Here is a 22048-nt window from a genome sequence, read left to right on the forward strand (position 1 = left end):
CTGCCCCGGTCAAGCCCCGGGAAGAGGCTTGGAGAGGAAGGTTCAGAAAAGTCTGTGGTTCTGGCTGGCTGCAGGACAACAAGAGAAACCTCTTTCTGCACGTGAGGAAAAACATCGTCCCGCCTTTTCCCGGGCCCTGAAAGGTGAAAGAAGAAAGGTGGTGGAAGGTAACTGCTTTGCTAACATAGTTGTTGAGTGTAATGTGTAACTGTATTGCAAACCTTGGCTTGTGAAATTAGTGGAGATATATGAGAGCAATGTTATGCTGTGGAGCAGAGGGGCCAAATTGGGGCTCTCCAGATGTCTGTGGACTACAATTACCATGAGCCCCTGCCACTTGGCAGGGGCTCATGGTAATTGTAGTCCACGGACATCTGGAGAGCTAGAATTTGGCCACCCCTGCTGTAGAATCTGCCCTTTGAAGGTTCTGGAAGAATTCCAGGCCCCACCTTGGGGTTGGGAATCCTAAAGGTGAACAAGAAAATGCTGGAGCTTCCATGAAGGGAAGAAAACCAAACCCCACCTCGCTTGATGTCTTGGGTGGATGTTTCTTTTGTTGAGTAGCCCCCTCCTGGTTTTGTATATTTAATAACTTGGCTTTGGTTGCCATAATAACCATTACTGTGGGACAATAAAATCAGAGTCCAGTAGCACCTTGTAAAACCAACAAAGATTTATTCAAGGCGTGAGCTTTCGAGTGCAAGCACTCTTCCTCAGACTGTGGGATGTTAATCAACTTTTTGTGATAGGAGAGAGGAGCAGTATCTCCGCGATAACAATGGTGGCCTGAGCAAAAGTTTGCTTTAAAACAGTCACACACAGACTCTCTCTCTCTCTCTCTCTCTCTCTCTCTCTCTCTTTGCTCCAGTGTCTGTTGGTGGGTTCTGTTTTCTGGAACAAAATAGCCAACTCAACATAAAATTAGAATTAAGAAGTTGTTATGATTTCCTCACATTATAACATACCATAATGGCTTAAGAGGAAAGGAACAAAATGGCAGCCCACTTCCAGAGGTCATGGTTATACACTGGGATTGTGTTATGCTTGAGGTCCTTTTTTTTTGTTTACAGAAAGAGGACAGTAAAACAAAGTTGTAGAGGCCCCTCTCCACGCCTTCTGCACAAAACAGCTGGGGAAGAATTTCATTGCAGAAAATTAGTTTAAATGGCTACAAAACCAATCAAGATAGATGTTATTAAGGACTATTACAAGTTTTTGTAAGTGGGCAGAGATTTAGCAGGAGGTTGAACAGAACATTATTGCATTCCAATATTTCTTTGAAATTAAAAAAAAAAAGACTGGTCAGAAAGGAATTTGATTAAAGGTGTTCCAGGGTCCATAATATGTAATATTCCACTTGTAACGCAGGTGATATTCTTCAGAACAAACAGAGTCTCCATTCCCTGCAGAACAGATGCTCACTAAAAAAAAATAAAAAAGTGTATAGGCCTCCTAGGCCTTAAACGAGGATTAAAGTTTTATGGCAGCTTCCCTCCTCCATAGTATCTCGGGTTCAACATGAAACATTTTACCTTCCATTGGACGCTCAATATGAAGGGTCTTAGCTGCCTGCTTCAGTGGAGGACTATTTCTCTGTGTACCTTGTCCATGGTGGATTGAGCCTCAGTACCTTTGTGCCCCCCCCCCCCCCGAAAAAAAAGCTGTTGTTTTGGGCTGTTAAACTGCAGGATGTGATCTTTTGTTTTAACAAAATAGCTTGTGATGAAAAATCATGTCCTCAAGGTTTTAAAATGTTGGAAACGGTCGACAGAAAGCTAGGTTATCCTCCACATTCTTAGCTATTTATTGTTTTGCTTGCCGAGAAAAAAAAAATCCCCTGTACAAAATAGTTTGTTTTTCTTTTTGAAGTCAGTGTCCTCAATATTTTAAAGCTAATGCAGTTACCTTCTCTCATCTGGGCACGGTTGCTGCAGAGGAAGGCGGATGCAGCCTTATGCATTATGTATCAAGGCATGGTCCGCTAAGAATCTGGGAATTCCCTCTATGGCATATTTAGAAAGTATTATTGGCATTCCGTCCCATGGTGTTACTAGTGAATGACATGTCAATGCCTTGATGCCTGATGTTAATTATTCACAATCTGCCATTTCCATTGTACTGAGATAGCTTATATCCATGCTGACACAAAAAGATTTAGCAAATAACATTACGAGACTCTGGAGAGAGGAGCGAAAGCATCCGTCTTTTGCTAAAGTTGAATAAGGAAAAGAAATGCCGGAGACTCACTGGCAACAGGAAGTTATGGTGTGCCGCAATTTCGGCTAAGTCTTGGAGAAAGCTAGTTTTATTTTTAGGCAGGCAGAGAGACGTCTGGAACAGCAGCTGATTTTGACATATTGCCATTTACTAACAGATGTTGCACACACTTCCCATTAATTAAAACTGTAAATTATGGCATTTGGGAACAAGCTGGAGTAGCTTGGCGGATTCTGAATTAAATGGTGGTAACAAGAGTGATTTCGTGGGTAATGGTAGAAAGCTGGAGAAACCCTAAGGAGATAATACATACAATTAAAGTATTTGCTCAGGTGCTCTTTCGATTCTTTAAAAAAGTGGTTCCCAACAAACTAGTTATGTTGTAACTGTAAATGCAACAGGTTTATGGGATGGATCTCTTCTCTATTCTCTCTCGGCCTCCTGAAAGGAGGCTGGGACGGGGGGGGGGGGTAAGAGGGGGGACTCAGGAAGAGAATGGCCGTAGAGTCTAGGGAAAGGGTCAATTAGCTGAAATTATTCTGTAATAAGGACTCTTCTAGGAGTTCTTCTTCTCTTACAAAACAGCTTGTAGAAAAGGGCAGCATTCAGAGCACAAGAGGGGACAGTAGGGGACTAGTGGGGCTGTATGGCAGAAGGAAGCATTAGACCTAATAGACTTTCATTGTCGAAAGGACCCCCTCAGATTCACCTTCAAATTATCCATGGTTGGTTAAGCAGTCAGATTTCTTAAATTCTGTGGGAACAGTCAAACATATTACTCACAGATCAGCAACCATAGGTTCAGAGAAAGAGATAGGACCCCCATTTCCTGGATTACATCTGGATAGAGCTCAGTTATCCTGTGCTACCATTCACAGTGCAAACTTAAATGGACTCCGGGGAATGGTAGAGGACAGGAAGTCCTGGAGGATCATTGTCCATGGGGTCGCGATGGGTCGGACACGACTTCGCACATAACAACAACAACCATTCACAGGCCACTGGAAATGAGGAACCAGGAACAAACTGTGTCTGGGCGATGCAGCATTCACTAAATATTACTGGAAGCAAAATGATGAATGGAGAACTACCAATATTTCATTGTCAGTAGGAGTTGTCGTAGTTGATCACTACTGCACACTAAATGTGATTGCTCAATTCAAGAGGTGTTGTAGCTATGAGTGAGAAGTTCCTAGTACAGATTTTGCCTCAGCTGTGAAGCCTGCTAGGAAGACTTGGGCAAGAAATTATCTCTGGGTCTTCAGTATTGATGTAGTAAAACTGTCTTACTTCTAGAGCAATGGTTCTTAACCTTTGGGGGTTGAACAGCCCTTTCACAGGGGTTGCGGCTGGGCGAGCCGCTTGGCGGGGGGAGACACCACGACTGTTGCAACTCCTCCTGAAGGCACCTACCAATTTATATGCAATCATGAACAATGGATCTTCACGCCATTGGTCAGTTTCAGTTTAATTTCTGTGAAAGAACACTTGCATAATTTTATGGTTGGGGGTCACCACAACATGAGGAACTGCATTAAAGTGTCGCAGCATTAGGAAGGTTGAGAACCACTGTTGTAGAGCTTTTATAAGGATGATGATAACAAAACAATGAACGCGGAGTGTTTCGAGCACCCTAAAGCGCCGTGTGCAAGGATCCACAAATGGTGTCTAGACGTGGGAGTCCCTGAACCAGCTAGCAGGGCCTTTTGATTAGATCTCTTTTGCTGCTATTCTTTCTCCCTGAGAAAGTTGGCACCATCACCACTTGCCTTCTGGAATGGGTTGAAGGCAGTAGGCAACCTCAAACAAAGAGACCACCTGTTCTATGCAAAATTAACTTCCCAAGCTGTTTTCGGATCTAGGGCAGGGATTCCCAACCCGGGATCTGTGGACCCCCAGGGGTCCGTGGAAGCTCTGGAGGGGGTCTGCTGCCTTTCCACAAGTTAGGGAACCAGCCACTTCCATTGCTTCTCTCCCTCCCCTCCCAAGTATGAGGCATGAGAGTTCTCTCATGATTTTATGCCTGGGTGTGGAGCCTCCATGCCTACTCCTGCTTTAGAACGCCTCCTGTCTCTCCCCCCTCAGTCCTCCTCGAGCCTGCCTGTTAATGCAAGCAGTGATGTCACAGTGACATTTCACATATGGGGGGTATGACAGGGAGGTGTGGCCAGCTGACACCACTTCCTGGGGCTCCTCAAAGCCAGAAAAAACATTCCATGGTCAAAAGGCTGAAAAAGACCGATCTAGGGCTCCAGACATTAGAGTGTGTCATGATGATTTAAAAAGACAAACAAAATTGGACATTGTTCAGAGCCCCGACCTGGACAGCCCAGGCTAGCTGGTGTTGTCAGGTTTCGGAAGCTCAACAAGGCCGGCCGTGACCAGTATTTGGATGGGAAGCCTCTAAGTAACCGCAGGGTGGTGACGCAGAGCAGTGGTCCCCAACCTGCGGGCCGCAGCCTGGTGCCGGGCCGCGAAGGCCATGGCGCCGGGCCGCGGCTCCCTCTCCCCGCCCCTCCCCCTCCCCCACAGTAAAAAACTTCCCAGGCCGCAAGCTTGCGGCCCGGGAAGCTTCTTACTGTGGGAGGGCGGGGAGAGGGAATCGGGGCCGGGGCGCGCCCCTGCGGGCGGGGCTCGTGGGCGCGGCCCAATGCGGGCGGGGGCGCGGCCCGTGGGCGCGGCCTGATGTGCGGGCGCGGCCCGCGGGCGCGGCTCGTGGGCGCGGCCCGATGCGGGGGCGCGGCCCGATGCGGGGGTGCGGCCCGATGTGCGGGCGCGGCTCGCGGGCGCGGCCCGATGCGTGGGCGTGGCCTGCGCGGGCCGCGGGCCGCGCCCCAATGCCCTGCCGGTCCCCAACCTCAGAAAGGTTGGGGACCACTGACGCAGAGGGAAGGCAATGACAAGCCACCTCTGAATGTCTTTTGCCGTGAAAACCCTACAGGGCCACCGTATGCCAGCTGTGACTTGACAGTACTTTCTGCCGCCACCACCGCAATGTTTAGAAGAGGTTTTATTCCGATAGTGGGTCCATGCTCAGACCAGATGCAAATCACCCTTGGATTTAGCTTTTAGACACACGGTGGAGGGAAGAGGAGCTGAAGAATTCTCGTGTCTGTGTGAATGCTAACAAAAATGTTAAAAAGCCTTCCCTACGTGTTTCCAGCTCGGATGAGATAAAATATGTGCAATAATTTGTTACGCACCAATACCAGAAAGTGGAATTTGAATCTGGAGCACGTGTGGTTTGGCCTTAAGTGGGAAATATTCTGATATGGTGCAAAAATACATTTTCTTACTAAAAAACAGCATGTGTATTGTAATTGCATAAATGAGTATCGGCAATATTTGGACCTAAAAACTTTAATTAGTTTCTAAGGCTTTGTCATTCCTCTTATTTTATCTTTGTTCATTATTTCCTGCTAAGTCTCTGCGGACGGTCTGCATTTTTATCATAAAGCAAAGTGCTGGCTATTTTTGTCAAACACGAAGGCAGCCCGAAACCATCACGCTGCAGCGCTCGGTCCGTCTGCCCAGCCTGTCAACAGGATGAAAGCGAATCTCAAGCTTTTTTTAATTACAAGGATAACATGTTCGCTCGCCCAATAATGAAGATGGTTAGCAATTTTAAATTTTAATAATCAATTACTGAAAGTAATTCTCCATTAAACCACAAGAGAGCCATTAAGTCTCAAAAGATGGAACATGCATCTATGTGGCAGTGGCAAAATTTTTCTATTTTTAAATATCATTAGGGGGATATCTGATTGTTTCATTTCTCTGTATTTCTTCTGCCTTCTTCCTCATGCAGACCCATTTTTACCAGGAAGGTATCACATGATCTTATAAATAATAAAAGAAACCCTTGCAAGACTTGATCCAGTGTGTGAAATATGTGCTGGGAATCTAATTTGTTTCCGTCTAGCATATTTTGACGGAATAATCAGCCTAGTGACTAATTAGTATTAAATTATGATCAGCACTCTGAGGCACAGGGTGAGGGGGACTTCTATGACCCCTTTGCACCTTTAAAGGCCCTGGGTTCAAATTCTGTCGCTATCACAGGTGGTTTGTTAAATTTGGTCATCTTGGTATTATGCGGCTAGTGTCTGACTGAAAAACACTACGTAATATATAGGTGTATAAAATACTGTGACTGGGAAATACTATGACTGGGAAAGATGGCAGATGCTTCCCCCCTCCTCCCAAAAAATGTTGCCTATTTTATCTTTCTTTAGTATTAAAGAGCTAACTAAAAGAAGAACTTAGAATCGGTAAAGTAAAAAATTGTGACCTGGATCTGAACGTTATGGTGAAAATAATTCGGATAGATAAATGGTGTAAGGAAATATTTGATGCCTCAGTTAAAAATGGAAGTATTAATGCTGCTAAACAAAGCTAGAAGGAGGATTGTGACGTACCAAATTTGTGGCAAGAAGTGTGAATATTTGATATGATTGCCATCAAAGAAGAGAGAATGAAATATTTGTAAAAATTGTAACGTATTACAACAATTTTGAGTCTTGTATGGCTATATTTATAGCAAATGCTTATATTGTTTGCCATATTTTTTTAAATCCAAATTATTTTTCTGGGCTGTAAATATAATCCGTTCTGCTAATGTTCTTGATTGCTTTGCACATAATAGTGTGTGTGTTGCAGCTGGAGAACAGATGCAAATAAAGTAACTTTAAAGGGTACTTTAAAGAAAGAGAATGAGCTTAAAATCTAATACAAAAGATGTTAGCATTTTCTGATCCTGGAAATGATTTAAAATTTTTTTCTACATTTCATTTCCATTCTGTGCCATGTTAAAGAACTATTTTAAAAGGAGACAGTGTGGAATGCTGTATGTGACAGGAAAATCTTGGCCACATGTGACTTAGAACTTGAAGTTGAAGTAAAAAAAAGAAAGAAAAAGATCTGGACACAAGGAAATATTGAGATTTTTTTTTAAGTAAGGTCTTGGATCCCATGGAAGATTTACATGGATGACATTTATTTATTTGAAACAAAAATGTTTATTGCTTAATACCCCTCATCCTGTTCCGGAAGGGTCTCTTTCTCCTAGGAACAGCCTCTCTTGGTTATTTTGGGCTGGAGGAGGGTGGGTGGGTAGGAAAGTCCTCACAGAAGGAAATCCTCTCCAGGAATCCAGTGTGGGATCCACACCGATAACATTGGCTTTTGTGAAATACTCTACAGTGCATTCCCATATGATACTGGCTGCCGTTTAAAATTGATTCATGTTTCTCTGACAGCACATGAGTCCTGAGTTAGGGCTTATTGAACACTTAGTATGAACAGTTGATGTATTTTTTCCTATTGTAGGAAAACGAGTGTGACACTAAAGTAACTTCAGCACACCCCTTTCCCCCCAAAATTGGAAATTTCATTCATTCATTCATTCATTCATTCATTCATTCATTCATTCATTCATTCATTCATTCATTCATTTTGCATTTATGGCTCTTACCTTGCTTGTATGTGTGTGTGTGTGTGTGTGTGTGTGTAAAATGTCATTAAATCATCCATGATTTATAACAATCCAAGAATAAGAAGAGTTGGTTTTATACCCCACTTTTCTCTATCAGGAGGAGTCTCAAAGCAGCTTCCCCTCCCCACAACAGGCACCCGGTGAGGTAGGTGGGGCAGAGAGAGCTCTGAGAGAACTGCTGTATTAGAGCAGCAGTATCAGGGCTACGGTTGGGTACTTGGGCTGCCGAAGCGGCCATTCCAGCCTGAAGCAGCCAGCGCTACAGCGCAGGGGGACGGGTGGCGCCCTGTGCCTGTGTGCGTGTGCCGACTGATGCGTCGACACCGGTGCCGCCCCGCCCCTCCCCTAATAAGGGTTGTGACGAGCCTAAGGTCATCCAGCTGGCTGTAGGTGGAGGAGCAGGGAATCAAACAAGGCTCGCCAGATTAGAAGCTGTGGTACCTCTACACAGGGGGTAGTCAACCTGTAGTCCTCCAGATGTTCATGGACTACAATTCCCATGAGTTCCTGCCAGAGTTTGCTGGCAGGGGCTCATGTGAATTGCAGTCCATGAACATCTGGAGGGCCACAGGTTGACTACCCCTGATCTACACCACACTGGCTCTCAGTGTGGAGATTTCAAGGGAAGTGAGAAGCAGAGGTGGTTTGCCACTGCCTTCCAGTTTGGTGTCGCAGTTAGGAGTGCGGACTTCAAATCTGGCATGCCGGGTTCGATTCTGCACTCCCCTACATGCAGCCAGCTGGGTGACCTTGGGCTCGCCACAGCACTGATAAAACTGTTCTGACTGTTGTGGGGAGAGGAAAGGGAAGGTGACTGTAAGCCGCTTTGAGCCTCCTTCAGGTAGGGAAAAGTGGCATATAAGAGCCAACTCTTCTTCTTCTTCTTCTTCCTCTTCCTCTGCAGAGTCTTCCTTGGTGGTCTCCCTTCCAAGGACTGACCCCGCTTAGCTTCCGAATTGTGATGAGTTTGGGCTATACCATGCTACCTTCCCTCTCACTTGCCCATGAGGAAACCAGAAGTACAGATTGTATGGACTCCCTGTAACGGGTCATGTAAAAAATGAGTTTTACTAATTTTTTTAAAGAAAAGTAACAAAGTGAGGCTTTCATCTTGAGTTTCAGCAAAAAAATGTCCAACGTACTGCCATTTACATCCTTCAAATTGTTTCGTGTATTAATTTAAGTGGAAATGAATATTCATAGCAAATGTTCAGTTTGATTAATTTCACCAATCCAGTCCAAAATTTCATTTGCCATTGCAGCTTGATTTTTTTTTTTAAGAATCCATATAAGAACAGACCCAGATTTTTCTTCCCTAAAGTTCCTCACTGCATTCTGGAAAAACTGCAGCTTCTGCTGACGAGAAACCAGCCGTCAGCTGTAGCCACACGCCTCACAGCAATAGACAGTGCAAACACACTTGCTTCCTTCTAAGTAATGTTGCCAACCTCCAGGTGGGGCCTGGAGTTCTTCTGCAGTTAACGTTGTTCTCAAGAGTGCCAGAGACTCCTGTTCCCCTAGAGCAGGTATCCTCAACCTATGGTCCTCCAGATGTTCATGGACTGCAATTCCCATTTGCTGGCAGGGGCTCATGGGAATTGTAGTCCATGGACATCTGGAGGGCCGCAGTTTGACTACCCGTGCCCTAGAGAAAATGGCGGCTTCAGAAGGCAAAACACACATTCTCCACCACCACAGTCACCACCTTTGTATTACCAGGAATTTCCCAGGCTCGATTTGGCAACTCTGCTAATGAGGAAAAAAAAATGAAGGGCTGCACCAATAGGAGTAAAGAAACAAAGAAAAAATAGTGTTGTGGGAGAAGAATTCTTTATTCCGAATATCAGTATCCCTGTGCGTTTTGCACCAAGTTGTATACATATATAAAATTGTATAGATATATAATTTTACGCATTTATAAAAAACTGAAGGAAGAACAAGGTTAACAAACATCTTATTGACATTTGCCTTCAGTCTTTGTCAATAACATATCAAACCAACAGTACTTCTGAGCATGTCCAGAAGCTATACACTTAATTATCAAGGGACATCAGAACACTATTTGGAACTTTGAAGTGTTACCTCAGTGTTTGTAGGCATTATTATTATTATTGTTGTTGTTGTTGTTGTTGTTGTTGTTGTGGGATTTCTAACCCGCTGCTCCCCTGAGGCTCGCGGGGGGTAACAACATGTAAAAACCTCATAAACCCCTAATAGATAAAACACTTAAAACCAATCCCCACCCCACCCCACCTGATGGCGGCGGAACTATCCGTGAAACCAGGGGTCACTGCTGATGTAGGGGGGGGCGATCTAAAAATGTGCATACAAGGGAACACCCAAGCTATTCATTCTCAAAATTGTTTCATAGAATATATAAACTATTTGCAAATATAAAAGAAATCAATACTGACCTGTAGAATATAAACTCAGCAGCACTCCCGCTAAACCAGCTTTGAAAAAAGGACTGTTTTTATTCTACATTTATCTAAGTCAGGGAATGATTTCGTTTAAGAAGAAGAAGAAAAAGAAGAGTCGGGTTTTATACTGGTAATGGTCTAAGCCAGTGGTCCCCAACCCGTGGAAGGCCTTGGTGCCGGGTCGCGGCTCCTTCTTCCCTCCCCCCCGAAGTGAGAAGCTCGCCAGGCCGCAAGCAAATCGGCCACCAAAGCGGCAGATTAGTTCGCGGCCCGGCAAGCTTCTTGTTTTGGGAGGGGAGGGAAGAGAAGCTAAACGTAGGGTCAAGAAAGACTTAAGAACCAACTTTAGTGGCCAATTTGCTGGCGGCCCGGAGGGGCTGGGAAGGGGAGCCGCGGCCGTCGGCATGGCGGTGGCGCAAATGCGCGTGCGCAGCAGTCCACGCATGCGCGTTTGCACTGGGGCTGCCGCACGTGCGCGGGCCCCCAGGCCGCCCTCTCCCCCCACTCCATAGCAGCAGTCCGCAGCGGCCGAAAGGTTGCGGACCGCTGGTCTAAGCGCTGTCCCAGAATTACAGCTGTTTTCCAGATTATAGAGATCAGCTTCCCTAGAGGAAGTGGCTGCTTTAGAGGGTGCAATCTATGATATTATGCCCTGCTCGAGGTCCCAGGCTCGAACCCCAAATATCCAGGAATGTCCCAACCTGGAGCTGGCAACCCTAAGAACCATGGGCTGAGCATCTTGGGCTCTTAGCTTAGCAACATGGCCAGGCTTAAACACCTGTGACAAAAAGGAAATAAAAGCTCACCTTAGATCTTAGGTTCATATTCACAAGACTCCCCTCCCCTGCTAAAATGGGAATAATATGAACTGTCTCTTAAGGATGTTATCAGGCTAGACCAGGCTTTCTCAACCTGGGTTTCATGAAACTCTGATGGCCCTGAAAGGATTTCCAGAAGAGGTGGGAGTTAATTAATATTTTATAATTTTTATTAAATATTTATTGGGTGGTATGACCATATACGGTCATGTCAACCATCTCACCCCTCCCCAAATGGCCAGTGATGGGTCTGGAAGGGGTGGGGAGAGGAGGGGCCCCGGATAGGCGTGTCCACAGCTCTGCTTCCTAACCATATTCTGTACGATTGCGCCACTTCTGGGATTTCTCAAAGCCTGAATAACGTCTCAAGGGTTTCTCAACGGTGAAAAGGTTAGGAAAAGCGTGGAATATTTTGAAAATATTATGTGCAGTATTTTTGAAAATACTACGTCCCGAGCTGTAGCTTCAACCCAGGCAATGTATTCAATATTTCTGTGTCATTTTCTCTCTTGAAATTGGTACATGGTAGCTTGAGGGCACTGGAACATCAGCCATCGTATGTGAAATGCATGCCTTCCTTGCATGAAGCAGAAGTTACAATCACAGATTAATAATGAAGCATATTAATAATTCTAGCATGGACAGTGTGTGGAGAAATAGCTTTGAGGGATCCCAGAAATCTCCTTTCTTAGTGGCTCAATCCCTTGCCTTGTGTCCTACACTGAGACCTTTGCTGGCCGGCCAGATTGTTTTTTGTTGTCTACGGGCTGACCCGTCTGTGTGTTAATGAGTCATGCTCAGTTAAGCATCCTGGTTGATGAAAGCAACTGGCAAATCCCTTCTCTCTCATTGCCTTCCTGCTGTGAGGGGTAGTGACTATAAAAATAAATTATCAAGAATACGGTCATCCGTCTTCCCCTTCTTTTCTCTTCATTGTATGCGCCGCTGACATATTTTTGGCCCGCTCACTCATGCCGTGTGTTTGCCCTCCAAATCTGGGAATGAAAAATTGTGTCGATTCCTGGAACTGGTATATCTTAATTTCAGAGAAAGAAGTGATCTTTGGTGAATGGCATGGAAAGCAGTTGTCTGCAAGCTTATTTTAATTAGGTTTTAACTTACTAATTTCTCAGAGTCTCTCCAGAAGTAGAATGGCCTGCACTGGGGGCTTTTGACCTCCATTGGAGGGGTACTCCTACGTCTTTCCTGACTGGCGCATAGATCATTTCGTGTTGGTTCTTAAGTCTTTCTTGACCCTACGTTTAGCTAGAAGAATTGCTCCATTAGACAACTTGAGATTCTCTCCCCCCCTCCCTTTTTTTTTTTAGGGTGCATAATAGTGTGGCGCACTTAAGGTCTTTCATATGAGATGCAAATCAAGGTCCTGGCCATTTGTGGTCATTAATGTCTTCGTGGCACTTTTTGCTGGAGTAGGAATGTTAACATTTGGTGACCTGGCCAAATTCCAAGCTTTAATAATTACAGTCTGTCTACCTAAAATTCCTCTGCAGGTCCAGCACAAAAAGAGACCTTTTGAGTCCCACTTGAAGATGTTAAGGCAGGTTTTGCAAGCCCATATCTTCCGCTAGAGTCTGTAGAAATTCAGCATGCAGAACTGCATGCCAGAATTTGCCACAGTTACATTGGTTGAGCACTGTGATAGCTGAATATTTTTATTTAGAGGAGAAATGATGATGGATATCCTAATGGATATTCCGTGCTGTCTGTTGCTTTTATCATTCACTATTCAGGATGGAAGAACGTGCATAAATGCAAAAAGGGGAATTGTGATGGTGTCACCTTATGCTGTCCCAGTGTATTTTAACGCAGCAACTAAAAATACCTGCATTTGTCGTTGCTGGAGGTACTTTTACCGTGGAAGATGGCATCTTACAAAACAACTAGAATATTCTGTGTGGAAACTGTCCATTGGGGAAACTCTCTGCTGAGGGAAATCGGGACAAAAATGATTGGGGGGTGACGTTTTATTGGCAGCCAGATATTGAGATGCTTTAATGACTTGTATGGTGTCAAAATGACCACTTAGTTGGGGATTGTAAACCACCTTGAATTGAGCGGAGAAAATTCATGGTCGTGGCCTATTTTAAACTACAATTTCCCTCTCTTGCCATCCATAGTTAAGCAATTTATTGGTACATCACATCTAACACTAGAGTTTGAAGTGTATTTCAGGATAGGGTTGCCTAACAGTAGTGCACTCCCCATAGGCACTCCACAGCCCCTCCCCCAGCTTTCAGAGGGATGTCCCTGGCACTCCGTGCCCCCCCCAGCATTCAGAGGGATGTCCCTGGCACTCCGCAGCCCACCTCCCAGCATTCAGAGGGATGTCCCTGGCACTCCGTGCCCCCCCAGCATTCAGAGGGATGTCCCTGGCACTCCACAGCCCCCCACCAGCATTCAGAGGGATGTCCCTGGCACTCCACGCCCCCCCAAGCATTCAGAGGGATGTCCCTTGCACTCCACAGCCCCCCTCCCCACACTTATAATGTCACTTCTGAGGCCCGTGGAAAGCCTTTTTCAGTTCTAGGGTTAAGGAAAGTAGGAGTCAGCCTTAACCGTGGCTAAGTGAATATTTCACCATGTCTGTGGGGAATTGGTATTCCAGGGAATAAGCATATGCTAACAGTGCAGCCAGCAGGCATGTTGCATCTGTAGCAGCTTGAATGAAATATTGATGTCACAGATAACAATTAAGAGGTCTCTTGCAGTCTCTCATGGTATTGTTTGATCGAGAATGTTGTTTTGTTGGAAATGCAATCAGAAACTAATTTGGTCAGCCCTGAAGGGCTGTTGTTAAGCTGTTTAAGCAGCTAAGATGTATCTGTGCGCTCACTAGTCGTGCTGCATGGCCAGTGCTGGAAATTGCAGCCATGAACAGTGGGAAAACCCCGGAACATGTTCTGAGAGATTCCTTTGTTTCTGGTGGGTTCCCATCCACTCCCTGCTTGTACAGGAAGAAAGCAGCTCAGTGTGTGTGCTCTGAAGCAAGGAGCCCTCAGGCTCAACTCTGTCTCCATCTGCTGATGTGTATGCATGTAGTCTGCTTGAGCCAGCCATGGGGGCTTGCAATTTGTTTTCTTCGCACCTGTCTTTAAGCTTTTGTACTCTGCTTCAGTAAAGAGACTGAAGCAGATGAATGTGATACATTTATGTAAATAATCTTTCTTAGTAAAGATTCTCTCTCAAACCTCAAAGCGCTTTGGATCTGTGCCTCATCCACAAATGTTAGTTGATAACTGCATACTTTCAAATGCTCTGTTACTCTGGAGCTCTATTTCTCTGGAAGTCCAAAAGTCCCAACACTTTGCAATTACAAATCAAACTTGTCCTAAATTTCCTATTTCATGGTTTTCATTTTGTGTAGATACTTACCTATTAGTATTTTTTCCACAAGCAGAACTTTTACTTTTGTGCTCATTACTGATGACTGAATGTTTTTATCTGCTTTATTCTGTGACTGTAGATCACTCCTCGGTAGAGGTCTCTGTGTGCAGAAACAGGGAGAGTAAGATTTTTCTTTGGGGTCGCCCTCTGCTGGTGGGGAAGAAATATTTACCTCTTCAATCTAAGAAGTTATTTCTTTCTGGTTCCTGTTGGGCCTATTTGTTTGATTTTGCCCCTCCTACGGCGACAAGACTAGCTCTTTCTTTCACATCTTCTTTTTTCTTTCGGCTGACCTCACACAAAGGGGGAAAAAAAGAGATAAAGAATTAGCCAGAAATAGACTTTAAAGAGAGCCGTGGGTTAGCCCTGCTAGATTTTTGGAACATTTTTTAAAAAATCTTTCAAAGGAGAAGAAAAGTTTTCGAGCTCTCTGTAGTCTATGTTGAAGTGTGATAGTCGGACTTAGAAAAGATAGTAATTACTTTATATTTATACACAAATGTGAAAGATTAGATCGAGAAGTCCAGTTAATGTGTACCCCATCTTCCGGAATTCCAAGGAATAAATATAACTGAAGGCTTTTCTATGCTTCTAACAACCACAGGGAGGGAAATACTGTAATACTGTCAGTTAAATTAATCTATAGTTCTTTCCTTTTCCCTAAGTGCATCCAAAGGAGCATTTACTATATTTAAGAAAGTGTTAATATCTTCCTACTCAGAACCAGCTTGGCGTTGTGGTTAGGAGTGCGGTCTTCTAATCTGGCGAGCCGGGTTCAATTTTGCACTGCTCCACATGCAGCCAGCTGGGTGACCTTGAGCTTGCCACTGCACTGATAAAACTGTTCTGACTGAGCAGGAATATCAGGGCTCTCTCAGCCTCACCCACCTCACAGGGTGTCTGTTGTGGGGAGAGGAAAGGGTAGGTGACTGTAAACCACTTTGAGCCTCCTTTGGGTCTTCTCCTTCTCCTCCTTCTCCCTTCTTCCTTCTTCATAGTAGCAGGCAACCCTAACTAAGGTTAGGTAGATGCAGGGCAAAAACTGATAGAGATGAGAGATGGTGAGAATCAAGAACCCAACCATGGTGCCATCTGGATAGATTCAAGTGGGTAGCTGTGTTGGTCTGAAGTAGCACAACAAAATCAGAGTCCAATAGCACCCTTAAGACCAACAAAGATTTATTCGGGGCGTGAGCTTTCGAGTACAAGCACTTTTCCTCAGTTCATAGTCTGAGGAAGAGGGCATGCACTCAAAAGCTCACGCCTTGAATAGATCTTTGTTGGTCTTCAAGGTGCTACTGGACTCTGATTTTATGGTGCCTTCTGTTTGCCGGTTTCCCCTCCATTTTCCATTTTCTGTTTCCTGTAGAAGCTCATGTCTGGAATACTCTAATTCAGGGGTAGTCAACCTGTGTTCCTCCAGATGTCCATGGACTACAATTCCCATGAGCCCCTGCCAGCATTTGCTGGCAGGGGCTCATGGGAATTGTAGTCCATGGACATCTGGAGGAACACAGGTTGACTACCCATGCTCTGATTCACCTCTGTGTCCACCAACTACATTCCTGCTCCCCCTACTTGCTTTGCTTGTTGCACAAAACACTATTATGAAAGGACGCTGAGAAATGCAAGGAAATTGTGGTTCGATCCCTGCCATTTTGAGCACGCTTTCCGTGTTGGGTGAATTTATGCGGGTGTTTGGAGCTTGATGTTTAATCTGAAAAAAAAAATAGATGTCAGAACTAATAAAACCAGGCATGGGTGGGCAAAGCAATTTCTTCCTGCATTAATCTTAAACACTAAGAGTTAACAGTTATCAGAGTTTGACTTCAGTGGGCCTGCTGCGAGTGGCTGCTTTTAACAGGCTATATTTGTCACGGATCTTCACATGCCCACCAACTGCAGACCGTGACAGCATCACCTGAAAAGTTCTTGGTAGCCAAGTGTTCTGGAAACCTAGATTTCATCCACCGTAGCGTCTCAGACACCCCTGCAATCCCATCTCTTTAGCTCGTCCGGTTGCACACAGCGGGCCTCCTTCTTATGGGTCTGTCTTGAAAGAACGTTAAAGCATTGCTCAGCTGAACTCTCTGCCTGAAGAGAACACGGCTGTCAAAGAAAGTAAACATTGATAGCACTGTCGGAGTGAGATTAAGCAGATCTACTCAGAAGCCAGTGCCATTTGGGGGGCTTATTCCCCAGAAAGTGTTTTTAGAAGAGGAAGAGGAGTTGGTTCTTATATGCCACTTTTCCCTATCCGAAGGAGTCTCAAAAGAGGCTTACAGTCGCCTTACCTTTCCTCTCCCCACAACAGACCCCCTGTGAGGTGGGTGAGGCTGAGAGAGCCCTGATATCTTTGCTCAGTCAGGACAGTTTTATTAGTGCCGTGGAAAGCCCAAGGTCACCCAGCTGGCTGCATGTGGGGGAGTGCAGAATCGAACCCGACATGCTAGATTAGAAGTCCGCACTCCTAACCAGTACACCAAACTGGTTGCAGTCTGTGCCCTGAATCCAGGGCTGCCAACCTCCAGGTGTGCAGCCTGGAATTCACCCAGAATTGCAGCAAGTTTGCAGGTAGGGATGTCAGGATCCCCTGGAATTACAGGTGATCTCCAGATTAAAAGGTCAATTCCCTGGGGGGAAAAGGGCTACTTTGGTGGGTGGACTCCGTAGCATTATACTCCACTGAGGTCCCTCTCCACCCCGAATCCCGCCTGATTCCAGCTCCACCCACAAATTCTCCAGGTGTTTCCAACCTGGAGCGGGCAACCCTATCTCCAATCTAAACAAACTAGTTCCCATGGAGGAAATGGTTGCTTTGGGGGGGGGGCAGAGTCTATGGCATTGCACCCCTCTGAGTTTACTCCCCTCCACGAGCTTCACTACTCTTCAGTGCCCCCTCTGACTTGTTCCAAACCAGTGTTGGCAGCCCTACCCAATTCTTACTGAGCAACATGTTGAGTTTCCATATCCTAGAAATTGACAGCAAGAGATACCCCAACTATAAACCAGCTCAGTGGGAGAGGAGAACATTTCCATATGTTGAGGAAACTCCCTAAAGTGGTACAGTCCCTTCTGCCACTTTACAGCTCTGGCATTTTATTGTTACTCCATTCTTCCACATGCGTTGTCTTAGAAAATGGTGGACGTAGGTTTTGTTCCTTTGTTTTTGTGCATACATTTCCACTGTTCAAAATACAGGGACAGCGTGGAAGAAGTTTTTTGGAAGAAGGTTTGGCTTTTAATAATTTCACCATTTGCTTTACATTGCTTAGCCATGGGGGGGTATAAGCTATGGCAAAATAACTGCACTAATTAGGCATGTGCTGAGCTTGGCACATTTTACCATTAATACCTTATTCCTGATCAATGCTGCTTTCCATAAAATGTGAAGGGCTATTGCGTTTAAAGCATCAGCTTTTAAATTTCTATATTATCTTTTTTTGCCATGTAATTTAAGATAGTTGCACAAGTTCCATATTATCCCTAGAATTTGTTTGCTGCCTCTTCTGCATGCTCTCTCACTCTGTCTCTGTCTGTCTGTCTCTCTTTCTTCTATTCACACACCAACCCACATCAAGTAGAGTTCTAGATATGCTATGAATTCTGGAGGAGTCCTTTGTCCTAGGTAAGTAATTAGAACTGGGACACTTATATGCGTATAGATTACTTCAGCTGAGGAGAATAAAGAACTCCTAGTCTATCTGACAATAAGCGGCCAAGGTCAAATGATCGGCAGCCAGCAGACAATGTACCATTCAGTTGACTGACATCCCAATTCCAGCTGAGGTTCAGGACTATGCTGACACGGTTCTCCTGAGGGCCCATTCACTCAGTACAAGGACCACATCTCCCTTACTTTTATTGCTGACAGTTATGGTCTAAAAATTCCCTACTGGAAACTTAATTCCAAGGTGTGCGTGGGTCTGATTTATGCTGAGCCCAGGGTATACAAAGAAAAGGGGCTACACATGTGTTTCCCCTGTGGAAACAAACAAACAAAGATTCTTTGGGGGTATTTCAGGTCAGGGTAAAAAGTCTTGTGGGGGAGGGAGGAATTTGTTGTGGTTCTGATTTGATTTGGGCCTGCATGCACCAAGATAGTTCTCCGAGGGGAACTCCCAATGCAATAGAGATCAGTTCCCTTGAAAAAAATGGCCACTTTGGAAGGTGGGCTCTAGGGCATTGTACCCCATTGAAGTCCCCCTCCTCCCCACACCCAGGCCTCCTCAGGCTCCACCGCCAAAATAATAACATAAGAGAAGCCATGTTGAAACAGGCCAATGGCCTATGCTGTCCAACATTCTATATCACAGAGTGTCCAAGAGTCCTTGTGGCAGACATGAGTGAACTAACCCTTAATAACACCCCCCCCCGATATTTTTGTTGTTTAGCTAGAAAACTCTTTATTTGAGATAGGTGTCCCTATACACCTGGATGAAGTTGTAGGGCAGAGTATGCTGCACCTAAATGGTGTATGGGCCTCCATGGGACCAAAGGTGCTGTTGGGTCAAGACCTGCCAAGGACTGAGCTTGAGATCCAAGGCAGGATCATAATTCTGAGAATGCCAGGGTGTGGTCAGATCCCATCTGCTGGATCCAGTCAGTTCAAAGTGAAACTGATCAATTGTGGTGGGAAGATCTTTTGTCCTGTTGTTCTACATGAGTTGGGGTTTTCATGGGGTTTCTCCAGTTCAGTTTTAGTTCAGTTGGTTCATGTACCATCATGGTGGGGTCACAATAAAGAGATGAAACGAACTCCCAGTGTCCTTGTGTCTGAACGCACCGATCTGTGTGCCCATCAGCCCTCTGTTTACTATCAGGTGAGACCATCCTGCAGTAAAAGACAGTGTCTTATACAGAAGGGCATCATTTTTGGAATACTGATCTTACACACACCCTTGATCTTAGTCCAAAGGCTGGGAAGTGATTTTGGAATACTCAGTAACTGTGAAAAGGAGAGTCCAGTGATCTCAGGGAGTTCAAGTCCCCCCTCAAGGTCCCCCCTTCTCTCAAGATCTCAGTCTAAGAGGGGATTGAGTTGGAATATACTCCCAGTCTTCTTCCTTTCCCCATCTCTCTGCCTCTCATCTTCTAGGCTTAGGAGTGATAGTGTAGTGCACCCTCCTAGACCAGTTCCCGTACACCAGAGGTGGCTGAATTGTGGCTCTCCCAATGTCCATGGAATACAATTCCCATGAGCCCCTGAGAGTGCTGGCAGTGGCTTATGGGAATTACAGTTACAATAATAGAATCATAGAATAAAAGATTTGGAAGGGACTTCATGGGTCATCTAGTCCAATCCCCTGCAACTATGCAGGACACTCACATGGACATCTGGACATGGACATCTGAAGAGCCATGGTTTGGCTACCCTTGCAATATAGCCTCATAGGCCTCTCTTGTTTGTTCGCCTCCCCCCCCCATGCTTTTATAAAAGAAGTTCCAAATGAGAATGGCAGCCTTAAGCCCCTAGCCTGGTTTCCCCCCTGTCCAAGGCTTCCAGCTGTCTATGCAGTTGGTTGTGAGGCCTCAAGTGGTTCTAGCCCTGCATTACTAGTCGCTAGGGTTGCCAACCTCTAGGTCAGCCTTTTCCAACCCTTTTACCATGGGGGAACCCCTGGAATGATGGCTTTGAGGAGCCCCAGATGTTAGCTGGCCACACCCTGCCACACCCTTGGAAGCGACATGTCACTGGAAGTGACATCACCATCTGTGTTAACAGGCAGGCTCAAAGAGGACTGAGGGGGGAGTGACAGTGGGCACTTAAAGGCGGGAGTAGGCATGCAGGCTCCACCCCTTCCCAGGAAACAGGAGGGAACGCACGCTAGGGAAGGGGGAACAATATTAGTGGCCAGTTCCTCGCTTGTGCTTGAGGTAGGATGGGAAAGGCCATGCATCCCCTCTGGAGCTCCTGTGGACGGCCAGGGAAGAGGTAGTATATCAGTCCATGCCTTCAGGGTGTAGCGGTCCAACCTTGGCAACCTGGATTATTGGACCGAGCCGGTCCAGGGTGTGGCCGGCTTGATGTGTGGGGCCAGCAACAAATTGGGTGAGTCCTAGTGTTGCTATGGCTGACACCATGTCCGAACTCTGTGAGGAGTCAATTCTCACTGTGTGGATATTGAAGGTCCTCCAGGATTAATAATCTGGGGAACTGCATAGTCTACCCAGCAAGTAACTCCAGGAAATTTGGCAAGGCCAAACTCTCCTCTATGCCCCACATGAGACCCACACATTCAATTCCTGGGATTGCTGAAATGGGGAGTTTCTCAGCTCTACCCTCTACTCCCTGCCAGTGACCAGGGGGATTTGGCAACCATATGCCATGTAAAGGTTCTGGGACAGAAGTCCTGTAGACCAGTGGTCGCCAACCTTTTTATCACCGGGGACCACTCAACGCCTTTTACTGAGGCCCAGTGGGGGGGTAGTTTACTCCTCTACTCTCAACCACTGCCCTAACGCTCTCTGATCGCTATGGTAATGTTTAAACATCCCTTCAAAATAAGATACAGACATGCCACAACAATGAACATAAGGAACATTTTATTTTCATGGAAATTTTAACTCATGACAATGACAAATCAATGGGAACCGTGAGCTTGTTTCTCTGCAACGAGATAGTCCCATCTGGGAGTGATGGGAGACAATGACACCTGAAGTGTGTTGTAAAGGGCCAGGGGAGGGGGAGAAGGCGTCCTTCACAGCCCACCTCCAATTAGTTGAAGGACCACATGTGGTCCGCGGCCCACAGGTTGGGGATCGCTACTGTAGACAGTAGTCATTGTAATTAATGCAATTAGAGAGACTGTACTGGCATTTAAGAAGAGCTTTTTAATTTTTTGTTCCCTACTTTTCAATACCTGAAGTCCCAAAGTGGCTTACAAACGTCTTTTCCTTCCTCTCCCCACAAAAGACAACCTGTGAGGTAGGTGGGGCTGAGAGAGCTCTAAGAGAACTCTGCAAGAATAGGTCTAACAGGACTGTAGACAGGCCAAGCTGGCTGCATGTGGAGGAGTGAGGAATCAAAGCCAGTTCTCAAGTTTAGAAGCTACCACTCTTAACTACTACACCACGCTGGGTCTCCAGCTGAACTCAGCTGGCCTGGGAAGGGTGGGAGGCTTTAAGGGTTACTGTTTTTATTCTTATTTTATATGTTGTCAGCCACAGCGGCCTAAAAATACAAATAATGAACGAATGAACAAACAAACATAACTAAGCTCAACTGAAAATACTTGACTGGTATTTGATCAAACAGTTGACTCTGTGTGTGTGTGTGTGTGTGCCTGGTTATTGGCTGTGTCCTTTCTAACTTTGCCCCTGCACTGGCTCTCTGTTTCCCAGTCACTTTCCACCTGAAGCGGAAAGCCCAAGTGGCACTTCCATCCCCTGTTGCAGGACACTCAGAAACCAAAGCCGGAGATAAGACAAATTAATCTCCTCTTCTTAGAGATGGGGGGGGGGGGGCGGGCAACAGCATTTGATAGAACAGCAAATGCAAGGGAGAAAGACTGCCTGTTAGGATGTTGCACCAAAGTGTTAACTGGTGTCAGACTTGTTCTTCCCTGCTCTTTCGTAAAAAAAAAAAGGCCGTTCACAATTGGCACGACTCCGTAACGCTCCTTCCTGCGAAAAAAGTCCTTTTCCTGACTGTTGACGTGTCTTTGAGGATATTCTGGCATTCTTTGACTTGC

At 45.5% G+C, this 22048-nt stretch overlaps 1 protein-coding gene across 1 annotated transcript in view; it reads left to right on the top strand.

Moving 5' to 3' along the window:
• The window catches only part of LOC143828644 (uncharacterized), a 429168-nt gene continuing 407120 nt past the window's right edge, over window positions 1–22048 (top strand). The window contains exon 1 of the mRNA XM_077318920.1: window positions 1–167. The gene's annotated coding sequence lies outside the window, so the exon portion shown is untranslated. The remainder of the gene's footprint in view (window positions 168–22048) is intronic.

The sequence above is a fragment of the Paroedura picta genome, chromosome 2 (assembly GCF_049243985.1).
Source record: "Paroedura picta isolate Pp20150507F chromosome 2, Ppicta_v3.0, whole genome shotgun sequence".
NCBI classification, from domain to species: domain Eukaryota; kingdom Metazoa; phylum Chordata; class Lepidosauria; order Squamata; family Gekkonidae; genus Paroedura; species Paroedura picta.